The sequence below is a fragment of the Monodon monoceros genome, unplaced genomic scaffold (genome assembly GCF_005190385.1).
Source record: "Monodon monoceros isolate NGI ecotype Baffin Bay Population unplaced genomic scaffold, NGI_Narwhal_1 Super_Scaffold_18, whole genome shotgun sequence".
Classification (NCBI taxonomy): Eukaryota; Metazoa; Chordata; class Mammalia; order Artiodactyla; family Monodontidae; genus Monodon; species Monodon monoceros.
The window spans coordinates 120,902,142-120,915,199 of record NW_021703774.1 but is presented as its reverse complement, the minus strand read 5'-3'; the positions used below and the strand labels follow the sequence as shown (position 1 = coordinate 120,915,199).

Below are 13,058 nucleotides of genomic sequence, written 5' to 3'. Positions count from 1 at the left end.
TCTTCATTCTCCAGTTTTTTCCTTTATGCTGTTGAGTCATTTATTATTTGGATCCCAGCTGCTCCTGACATCTCCCGAGTTTCTTAATACCCTTCTTGAAGCTGAGAAAGGTTTTTTTTTTTTTTTTGGCGGTACACGGACCTCTCACTGTTGTGGCCTCTCCCGCTGCGGAGCACAGGCTCCGGACGCGCAGGCTCAGCGGCCATGGCTCACGGGCCCAGCCGCTCCGTGGCATGTGGGATCTTCCCGGACCGGGGCATGAACCCGTGTCCCCTGCATCAGCAGGCGGACTCTCAACCACTGCGCCACCAGGGAAGCCCTGAGACAGGGTTTTTTAAGATAATCTTCTTCCTATCCTGCCTTGATCTAGGCCAAATGTTGGATTTAAGGTTAAATAAATCAGACAGGTGTCTTTAATCAGGTAATGAGATGAGGTTTTTAATCCTCCAGAGATTCTAAAAAGTTAATAAAGTTTTAAATTATGCTTTACCACAGGCATCTTAGGTTAAAAATTGTTCATATATCCTCTCCCCCACAAATATCATAACTTCAATCCAGTTCTCTGATTTAATGATTCCTGTTAACAGGAATAATTAATAAGATAAGTTATTACAAAATTTTTTTCTCCCAGAATCAGCACATTTAAAATCCACTGAGATCAATGCCCTCTGTTTCCCCTACTTTGAATAGTAGGGTTAGTATTAGCATACAGTTATTCTGAACACTCTAAAGGCCTTTTTTACATTATTTCTCAAAAAATACATAAATTATATAGCTTGACTTAATGAGAGGATTACTAAGTTTTAGTTTACATGCTTATCAAACTTAAAATACCATGATTCTTTCAAAGAATGTATTTATAGTCATTGTAAGTGTTTTGATTTGTAACTCTAACAGCATCAGGTGTCTTTCAAACTGAGAGATAAAAACTTAAACATTCAATGGTTATATTAAGGAAAGTACTTAAGTGTAATTCCTTTTGAATTCCTGGTTTTTTCTGCCTTGGTTTCAGGCTGAAATGGTTTGGAATGCTGAGATGAAAACTTTGGAGTGACCACGAGAAAACCTAAGGAGCATTTAAACCAATAGTACTAGTCCCCAGACTATGCTCCCCCCTCCCCTGAGTTACAAATCTGGAGACAGTTTCTCAAAACCTTTTTCATGATTCAGTGTAATATTTATCCACTACCAGTGGCATGCTGAAGCATACTCATCCTGGCTCATTACTGTGTGCATATCTTCCAAACTCTACCTTCAGCGACACCACACTGATAGGTTGAAATTGTGGGGATAATTACACCAGGGAAATGAGCAAACACTACAAACCAGGGCCCTCCCCTTCCCCCAGCCAGCTCTTAAACATTTTCCAGCACACCACAACTACTACACTGTTTTCTTTCATCTCTTTTTCTTTTTCTAACCTCTCCACTTCTTTGGTTAGCTCTACAGCATTCAGGAAAGAGAATACTAGGAATAGGTCTCAGAATTTGGAGTTCGAGTTTCATGTTAACTTTTATTAAAATGTGTGAATCTGGACAAGTCATTAACTCTTTCCTGAGGTTCTGTTTTTCTCCTTATAAAATGAGAACATTACCACCCACCAACAATGTTCAAAAAGCTTTTGAGAGAGTCAAATGATACAATTCTACACGCACACAAAGTAAGCCTGGCACTGAGAGTAAAGAAATAAGAAACAGAAGAAATAGAAATACAAGATTTTAAGAATTAAAATACTGGAGGGCACTTAATGAATATCAGTCCAACCTCCCTAGTCTATAGATAGAAGACAAACAAACAAACAGAAAGAGGCTGAAGGAGGTTATGTAATTCACTCTCATAATAAAAATATTTTTTGTATTTTTTACCTTCCTAACTCATTTTTCTTTTGAAAACTCAGACCTCTCTAATATGTGTGTGTGCCCTTTAAAGCAAGACTTTTTCCATATTTAACAAGAAAAAAAAGGAGGAAAATATTTAAAACATTTAAGAACTGTATAGTTTCACGTGAAAATTATAGAGTAGTGATTGAAGTGCAAAGACCAAGGAGGTAACTGAAAATTCTAATATGGGTTTCAGGCATATAAATCAAGTTACTCTATTTTCATAAGGCATTTCTAGTGGTGCATTAAAAGGGCCATTAAGAGAAAATAGAGTTTTCTTAAATGATTACTACAAAAACAATGTTAAATTTGGTCAAGTACAATATGGAAAAAATCTAAGTCATTCATAATTTTTAAGTGCAAGAAGACATCATAAACATAGTACAGAAGGGTAAGCTGGGATGAAGTGAGAGAGTAGCATTGATATATATACACTACCAAATGTAAAACAGATAGCTAGTGAGAAGCAGCCGCATAACAGGGAGATCAGCTCTGTGCTTTGTGACCACCTAAAGGGGTGGGATAGGGAGGGTGGGAGGGAGCGCAATAGGGAGGGGATATGGGGACATATGTATACGTATAGCTGATTCACTTTGTTATACATCAGAAACTAACACAACATTGTAAAGCAATTATACTCCAATAAAGATGTTAAAAAAATAAGTAAATAAAAAATAAACATAGTACAAATAAACATACTGTGTGCAGCATGATAAAGCACAATAATTTCTACTAAAGCTTGGAGATTTTACTTTAAAAATGTAATCACTTTTTGGAATGCTACAGGTGAAAAACAACCGATTACAACGAATCTACATTTTTTTAATTCAGGGAAGAGAAGTCTGAATGAAAGTAGGAAAAGAAAAGACAACAGTTGCCATACATTGAGTGCCGACTATGCTATTTATACTATATATAGTGTATTTATGCTATAAATACCATGTATCTTACACACAGGCCTAGCTTCATGGTGTGTGAACTGTGCAGCTGCACAAAGTCCTGCACTTGGAAGTACCCCACACTTGGTTTAATGCTCTGCTGTCACCAGCTTGTAATTCTTAAAAATCATTCAACAAAGAGCCTCACATTTTCATTTTGCATCAGGCCCCACTAATTACATAGCTGGTCCTGCTTACACACGCTATTTCATTTAGTCCTCACAATAATCTTATTTCCTTCTTATAAATGAAGAAACCAAGGCACAGAGAAAATAAGTAACTTGTAAGAGGTATAATTGGCCAAGCTACTTGTGAGAGGTATAATTGGCCAAGCTGGAATTTTAATCCAGGTCTATCTAGCCCAGAACCCAAGTTCTGTGTACCAGTCTTACCATTAAATTAACCACATGATCCAGACTCTTGCTGTGGCCTCAGTGTCCCTTTCTGTCAAATAATATTAGTTAAACATGTTTCAGCTACAATTCAGAGTTATAGAACTGCCTTATACAGATGGTATGCTGACTGGAGCTCACATGAACACTTCCAATTCTTTGAAAAGCAAAAATACTCAACAAATGGAAAGTTTTATTATTAGAAAAAGTATACCTCTGTATCTCTTAATGTGACCTAAAGAACTAATGAATTTCTAATCTGATTAAAATAAGTTCCATATAGCAATGAACATACATAATAAATGCTACCACTAATGAAGTTGAATGAATTTAAATGAATGTCATATTTTACCTAACCAACACACTTAGCCTTTTTTAGCCATAAAGAAGTACTTAGTAAACTTTGATGTTCCACCTGAATGATGAAACCATCTCAACTTTCAAACTACCCATCACAATAAAACAAGGCAAAATATCTAAGAATTCTAATTTAATACACTTACTTTTACATATCTATTTTTCATAGACGTTAAGTATCATCTGTTTTCTACTCTAGGATTAAATGGCATAAAATATATGGAAGTGATTTTTAAACCATAATGTGCGACCCAGATTCAAGGTATTAATTTCCATAGACTAGAAATCTGATGTGTAATAATGGATATTCTTTTTAACAAATTATCTACAACAAAATCATGTGCATGTCACTTGAAGTTCATTATCAGGGAATTTTACTTAGAAAAGAGATTATAATGCATAAACCATTTTGATTATTGATGAACATAACAGAGAATAATAGAGTTGTACTAAACAGTGAGCTGAAGAAAGCCAGAAAGTAAGATTTGAATCCTTCCCATTCCACATGAAAACTCTTAGCCATCATATCCATTCTCTTAGCTCTTCCCTTTGTTTCCCAGTCCAAATGACTATTCAGCTTATCCTCCCCTTCACAATAAAATAATACTTTATATCAGATGTTCTCAACCTCAGCTGTACATTAGAATCTGCTCAGCTTTTTTTTTAATTGAAATATAGTTGATTAACAATATCATATTAGTTTTAGGTATACAGCATAGTGATTCAGTATTTTTGCAGATTATATTCCATTATAAGTTACTACAAGATAATGGCTATAATTCCCTGTGCTATACAATACATCATTGTTGTTTATTTTATACATAGTGGTTTGTATCTGTTAATCCCATATCCCTAATTTGTCCCTCCCCCCAACCCTTTCCCTTTGGTAACCACAAGGTTGTTTTCTATGTCTATGAGTCTGTTTCTGTGTTGCATATATTCATTTGTACTATTTTTTAGATTCCACTTATAAGTGATATCATACAGTATTTGTCTTTCTCTGTCTGACTTATTTCATTTAGCATAATACCCTCCAAGTTCATCCATGTTGTTGCAAATGGCAAAATTTCATCCTTTTTTTATGGCTGAGTAATATTCTATTGTGCATATATACTATGTCTTCTTTATCCATTTGTCTATTTATGGGCACTTGGGTTATTTCCATGTCTTGGATATTGTAAACAGTGCTTCTATGAACATTGGGGTGCATATATCTTTTCAAATTAGTGTTTTCATTTTTTCTGGATATATACCCAGGAGTCAAATTACTGGATCATATGGTAGTTCTATTTTAGTTTTTTGAGGAAATTCCATGATGCCCAATGGAGGCTGCTCAGGAACTTTGAAAAATACTCATGCCCTGGCCTCATCCCCAAAGAAACTGATTTCATTAGCCTGGATGTGAGCTGGGTAATGGGAATTTTTGAAACTCCCCAGGTGATTCTATTGTGTAGCCAAGGCTGAGAACTGATATCAAGATATTCTATAACTGAGCAATTTGCCAGCTGAATAACATAGTGTTATTAACACTATTTAGAAGTATACACAAGTCATCCATACTTGTTGAATAGTTTTTATAGAAACTAACATAAACTTGGTTTTTCTGTTTTGCAAATGTATAATCCAAGGCAAAGCATATCTGTATATGTGGAACATATAGACCCCAAAGCAGAATTAGGAAGGAAAAACATCAGCATGATGCTTCAAATGTCTCAAAATCCTTTCATATATTAACTGATTTAATCTAACCAATAATGTTGTGGTGGATAGAGCAGTTCCTGTTTTACTGACTAAAAATCTAAGATTCAGAGAAGTCGAGCTAGAATTAGAATGCAGTTTCATGAGTCTACCACATAATGCTACAGCCTGCTGCACTATAGCCAAACATAGAGGTCAAGAGTAAGCCCACACTGGAAGAATAAAAATAGAAAAGTGCACCCTCAAGTCCATGTCTGCCCCAGACAAGAGGACATACCCGCTAATGAACCTAACATATCAGGAGGGCCAGAGCTCCATAGCTGTTTCCTGCCAGTTCCTGTGAGTATACATTTGAACTAAAGTTTGTGCCTAAAAGAGAACTTGTAACATTACATTAGAATTACATTAGAATAAGCCTTGTGAGTTATACAAAGCAGCTCACACCCATCATATTCAAGGGGAAATAAAAACAAAGCTCTGAAACCCTCCTTGAAGGAGATGCTATAGTGTACCCTGGAAGAAATCATTTTGATACTTAATAATATGTGGAGTACATGAAGCTTTTGGCTAAGACATGATTTCAGACATCTCTTTAGATGCTCTGATCAGTTGCCTGAAGGGCTCACAAGGGTTCCAGGTGAGGCTTCATCTAACCTCACCTCATCCAGGTGAGGTTCCAGGTGAGGTTCACTCGGAACCAAGTGAAGAAAAATACATTATCCTGAGTGTTTGATATAAGAAGAAAAACTTGGAAATATTTGGGTTTTTTAATTATGAATTTTAAAATTAAAAGGCAATAATTTAATAAAGATGGTTAGAAAATAGATATTAAGATGGTTTTAATGTATATTATTTACTCAAATGATTTCAGGGACGTCCCATACCTCATCCTGCTCTACTTAAATTACTGCTATTTATGCATATTTTCCCCATAGAATTTTATTCTCCAGTAACCAAAGTAATACTGCACCTCTAAATTCATACTTTGACACAAATAATGTCTAACTCAACACCACAAATTCTACAAATTGACTTTATGAATTATGTTTAGTCAAATAGTAGGATTCAGTAAACACTACAGTAGGAATCAGAAGGCCTCTTTCAGTGTTCCACTAAATATATGTATGGCCTTCTTGGTTTGCTCAAGTTTAAAATGAAGGAAATGAAGTGAATAACCTTTAAAATGCATTTACAGACTAAAGAATATTTGAGGTTCTACTTTCTAGATACATACAGAGTTGGCTATTTTTTTCTGAAAGATCTAGAAAATGCTACTCAAAGGATTTTATTCATCAACCTATTAGTATGTTTCTTCAAAAGATTTAATTAGCACTTTTAGTTGGACTTGCATCTCTGATACACAACAGAAAAAGATATGAAAATAGAAGGATCAAAAAAATATTTTTTAATATTAACATTTATATATTTTTATAATTATTACCTTTTTTAGTCTATGACACAGGCTTGTTAGAAATTTTGGGAATGCAGAGAAGTTTTATGTAGATTTTGTATGGCTGTGCAATACACATAGTGTAAATCACAACAAAAGTTATAATACCTTATCATTGCATAGCACTCTTTATTGTACAAGCACTGTTATATAATAACCTATAAGGCCAGGAACTAAAAGTGAAAGTAGCAGCAAATTTAATTTCCAGTTTAATTTCAGTACCATGAAGCATTCTCTCTACTTCTGTCAAGTCCCATAATCAAATCTCCATCATCTCTTTTGATCTCTCAGCAAGTGGCTTGACTGAACTCTTTCTTTAAATTTTCTTCACTTGGCTATCACTATTCTACCGCTTTCCCTCTTTCCACACTAGCCATTCTTTCCTGGTTTCTTTATTGACTCCTTTTCTGTTCCTGACCTTTAAATGATAGTGATCCAGTGCTCAAACCTTGACCCCCTTCTCTTTTGTATCCATACTCACACCTGTATGATTTCATTCACTTCCAGGATGGATGAGTCCAAGATTTATATATCTCCAGCTCTGGCCTCTCCCCTGTACTCCAGATGTTTATATTCAATTACCCACTTGTTGATATCTCAACCTGGATGTCCAATGAATTTCTTAAACTTAGCATAGTCAAAAGAAACTCTTGTTTCCCGGCCCTGCCCCTACCAAACCTGCTTCTCTTCTAGATTTCCCCATTTCAGTTAATGGCTCTTCTATTTATCTTGTTGCTATGGCCAAAGATCCTTGACTCCCCTTTCTCACAGCCCACGTACAAGACACAGCAATTCCATTAAAATATATTCTGAATTCACCACTTTTCATCACCTGCACTGCTACCACCTTATCATCCATCACCTCGCTCCTATCTACTTCAGTAGCTCTCTAATTGTTTTCTCTTTTGCCGGTTGCTTCTCTCCAGTCTCTTTTCCACTGCCAGAGTGATCTCTTTAAAACATGAATCAGATCATGTCAGTCTTCTGCTTAAAAATCCCTAGTGGCTTGAAAACTTCTGAACCCTTATAAATCCTCACTATGGCATGAAGTCCCTACAGACCTGGACCCTGCCTCCTCTTCTTCTACTCTCTCCTTAGCCATTTTCTCTTTCGTCATGCTGATCATGTTGCTGTTGTTGCTGATTTTAACAGTCTTATTGATATAGTTTACACATGGTAAAGTTCACCTGTTTAAAGTGAACAATTCAGTGGTTTTTAGTATATTTATACAGTTGTACCACCATCACCATAATCTAATTTTTAAACATTTTCATAATTCCAAAAAGAAACCTTGTACCCATTAGCGGTCATCTTCCATACTCCCTGCCCTCTATTCTGCCCCCAGCCCTAGACAATCATTCATCTACATTGTATCTCTATACATTTGTCTATTCTGGACATTTCATATAAATGAGATCATATGACATATGAAGTTTTTTGTGACTGGCTAATTTTAATTAGCATAATGTGCTTAGTGTGGCACATATCAGTAATTCATTCCTTTTTACTGCCAAATAATATTCCATTATATGGCTATACCATATATTGCTTATGCATTCATCAGGTGATAGACATTTGTGTTCTTTCCACTTTTTGAACATTCATGTACAAATTTGTGTGTGAAGGTACATTTTTATTGTGCTTGGGTACTTACCTAGGAATGAACTTGTTGGGTTATATGGTAATTATGTTTATCAATTTTAAGGAGCTTCTAAACTCTTTTCTAAAGTTTCTGCCACATTTTACTCCCACCAGCAATGTGAGTGTTCTAATTTCTCCACATCCTTACCAATATTTGTTATTGTCTTTCTTTTTTATTATAGCCATCTTGTGAAGTATTGATAGTATCTCATTGTGGGTTTTTTGGGGATTTTTTGTTTATTTTTTTGCGGTATGCAGGCCTCTCACTGTTGTGGCCTCTCCCATTACGGAGCACAGGCTCCGGACGCGCAGGCTCAGCGGCCATGGCTCACGGGCCCAGCCGCTCCCCGGCATGTGGGATCTTCCCGGACCGGGGCACGAACCCGTGTCCCCTGCATCGGCAGGCAGACTCTCAACCACTGCACCACCAGGGAAGCCCCTCTCATTGTGTTTTTAATCTACATTTCTCTAATAACTAATGATGTTGAGTAGCTTTTCGTGTGTTTATTAGTCATTCATATATCTTCTTTGGGTAAATGTCTATTAAAATTCTTTGCCCATTTTTTAATTAAGTTATTTGAACTGTAACTGTCGTTCATATATTCCAGATACGAAATATTTTCTCCCATTCTGTGGGTTGTCTTTTCACTTTCTTGATGGTCTCTTTAAGGCACCAAAGTTTTTAATTTTGATAAAGTCAGTCATTTCCTTTATAACATTTGGTTTCAAATCTAAGAAATCAGTGCTTAACTCAAGATGACGGAGATTTACTTGTATTTTCTTCCTAAAGGTTTATAGTTTTAGCTCTTGCACTTCAGTCCCTGATTTATTTTGCATTAATTTTTGTGTATGGTATGAGGTACAGGTAAAAATCATTATTTTTCATGTAGATATCCAGTTGTCCCTATACCATTTGTTTAAAAAATTATTCTTTCCTCATTGAATTATCTTAGACCTTTTGTTGAAAATCAAATGACCACAAATGTTAGGGTTTATATCTTGATTCTCCGTTCTATTTCACTGACCTATATGTCTGTCCATATGCCGTCTTATTGTCCTTTGACTTTACAAAGATCCATCTGTCTTCAGGGCATTTAAAATTGCTGTTCTCCCTGCCTGGAGTAGTTTTCCCATTTTTCTTATTGTCTGTTGCTTGATCCTTGATCTCATTCACATTTCTGCTCAAATGTCACATCCTCAGAGAGGCCTTTCTTAGCTACTCCAACTAAAATAGCTCCTCACTCCTGTTCCATCAAACTGTACTTACTTTCCTGCTTTATTTTTTTGCACAGCTCATATCACTATCTGAAATTACTTCCTGTTCACATGTTTACTATCTGTCTTCCCCATTAGAATGTAAGTTCCATGAGGGCAAGGATTTTTTGTCTGTCTGATAAGGTGCCTAGCACTTAGTAGAAAATCAATAAATATTTGTGGCATAAAGGCATGAATCATGATTTCTACAACCATTTTCATTTTCAAAGTTACAGCGGTTTTTCCAAGCAGTTAACAATATAATTGGAGCACTTCTTTGAATAACTGGCATATCTTCGAAAAACTCATCACATGTTTTAAGAAAGAGTCATCATATACTTTTGACAGTAAATAATTGAGAGTATCTTTTGTCACACATGCATATTACCGATTTATTTATTCAACCAAAAGTTAATTGAGTGCTAACTATGTGCCAGCCACTGTTCTAGATAGTCAATGAAGAGATAACATAATAGACATTCAGAGGTGATTCAGATGTCCTACTTGATTAAAACTCCATGCGGAATGTGGATGTCTCTTCACCAGACCTTCTCTATGTTAATACTCTCAGGGTTCAAACCTGGAAATGGCCTCAGAGGTGAAACATTTTTAGTTACAAGGTCTTTTCTTGATGCTTCAGCAATTAACAGTCCTTAAATAGATCAAAAATTTACCTTGAATTTCTTACAGTACAGAATATTTGAAATTCTGCTCACTTCATTTCCCAAAAGAATTTTCTAACAAGTGTATAATTTGTTTTCTTTTTAAAATAAAAGATAAATCAATTCTTTTATATCTACAAATAAGCAAGTTTCTTCTCAATTTTTTTTAGTCAATTATGCCTCTTGATTATGAGTGACTCAACCTAATAAGACTTAAGCCAATGGAGAATGTTTAAACTCATATCAGCTGGAACTCCAGAGATGGAGGAAGCTTCAGATAAGGCTTAATGCTAGGCTCAGAGGAAATCATGACTTCTCTCTCTGTGGGCTGGTTCCTGTGCCAAAAAGGCTTTCCCCTCATGATAGAAAGATAGCTCAAGAGCTTCAGACTCTCTCAGACGTAAAACAAGCAAGAAAGAGCAAGATTCCCTTTCCTGAAAATCCTAATAGCCATCTCATTACTCCTAGTTGATCAAGTGACCCGCTCATCCTATAATAAATCATATTTTTAGGGGATCCAGTGCTTTGTTTTAGGTCTAGATAACTCAGCATACAGGCTGAGAATAAAGAAGTGGGTGGTTTTCAAAGAGAATTTGAGGTTATAACTGCCAGACAAAGAATGAATGGATCTTGAGCAGCAAAAACAGCAGGTATCCACTAAAAGCTTCATAGTACATACTGCCAGGAAAGAGAATGGTCACTAGAACAAAGGATAGGAAGCACGTTAATTACAGCATCACCAGGTATCTTTCTGCAATGCAATTCTCTAATCCTGAATTACATCTCATGCACATGTGCCCAACCCCCCCCCACACACACACACACGTATTTCCTTTGTTCTTGCTACTAGGTGTTAGAGCATTGCAAGATCAAATGAGATCACTGCCTTCCAGAGATTATACATTATGACTTCACAGAGCCTCACTGCTACATTACCATCCATTTTGTCATGGGCCTCTCCAAGTTATGACCCAGTATTTTAATTAGAGAAAGATTAACACAAACCAGAAATATCAAGTAGTCAAATGATGGAAGCAGACTCTGAAAGAAGCAAATGCACCATTTCCTGCCAAACTGTTGCTGTTATCTTCAGCCAGCAATTTCGCTCATTGATATCAATAACTTAATAAAAAATAGAAAAGTTGATTTTCATTGAATAAGCTATTTATTAGCCTCCTAGATCTGACCTTTTTCTAGAACACTGCATTTCCTCTTTGCTAAACCCTTTTAGTTTCAGACTGTTTCTTGGCTGTGAGGCATTCCCTCCTCTTACATTTTATGGCCCCTTTGGGCCTTAGCAGACAGGTGGAACTCCTTCTATGTGAGATGAATACTCTGTCTGACATGCTTTATGGAACATAACAGTCCCAACACAACCTATTAGCCATTACCATAACGTGCCCAAGGGGAGCCTAGCTTCAGATCAGAATTTGTGGTTGTTTGTCATATTTATAAAATCACAGTGTCATCTTTATTATTTCTATTATTAACAAATATATTGAAGCAGTTCTTCAGATACTTGGCACATATGAAATTTGTTTTCCTAAGATTTTTTAGTGCCTTCCAGATTGACAATAATATAAAATAGATATAGTCACTACCTTGAAAGGGAATGACTAAAAAGTACCCTCAGCAATTTACTTTGTAAATAAAATCTGTTGCATATGTTTCCTTTCAGTTTTTATAGTGGCCTGGAGAAAGCCCAAAGTGTACACCTTCCACATATTATGTTATACAATATAAAATTTTCACATTAGAAAGATATAGCCCAAATTTTAAATAATTTAATTGGAAATGCACAGATATATGGGAAAAGCAAAAGTAAAATGTTTAAATAGTATTAGTTCCTTTCTTCTCATTTTCTAATTAACCACTAATAACAAAAAAAAGACTACAAGGTGAACTCGTGTGATGAATAAAGCTAAAGTATTCCTTCGAGCTAATCAAGCTATTATATGTTCAGATCCACAGACTGTGAGCCATATAAATACAAAACTATTAGAAACTGTAGTTTCTACCACCCTATGATAACTAGTTTTAACAAATCTAGATCAATTAAAGGAAAAGTTGTAATTAAACCAATCTTTAAAATAAAAATATAGGAGAGTATTTATGGTAATTGCAGTTACTCATCATTTAGAAACTGTTCATTAATGAGTCTATCATAAAAATCACATTAGTGGATAGTTTTTGGTCCTTGTGTTGCAAGTGAACTATGTAATAAACATTATGTTTACTATTAAAGAATATGACTGAATTAAGGATAGTCCTATTAAATGGCCAAACCTAATTGATCCAGCTCCCATCGACTCACAATATATGCTAATTAAGTCAGGAATAGGACTCAAATTTGCCTTGAACTATCTAAGAGGTAAGTATTGAAGGTACCTTAAAAATAAGATGTAGAGAACATTTGGGGCATTTGCATTTTCCCATAAGCAAATTAATAGGATAAGCAATGTTGCTGGGGAAAACATTGAGCTACTTAAAAAAACAAATGTTTCCAATCATCTTTAAGAACATTTCCAATATATATTTATATAAATACAAAATATATTCTAATGTATTTCTTTAGACTTTTTTCTTAACTCTTTATTGATAATCTTTTGCCTGCTAATCTCTGGTAATACTTGGTTCACCCTGGTTCCAATACTCATTCTTTACTTAAAAGTTATAAAAGTTGTTTTTTTCCCTTTGTGTAACCAAAGTGCATGCTACCTCTGGGGTGCCAAGTCTTTCAGTTATCTGGGGTCACCCCGTCCCACTTTACATGGAAAACTAGCATT

General features: G+C 35.5%; 1 protein-coding gene across 4 annotated transcripts in view; it reads left to right on the top strand.

Annotated features, from left to right (window-relative positions):
• The window catches only part of LRRC7 (leucine rich repeat containing 7), a 499,978-nt gene that overhangs the window by 447,075 nt on the left and 39,845 nt on the right, over positions 1–13,058 (top strand). The window lies entirely within an intron of this gene.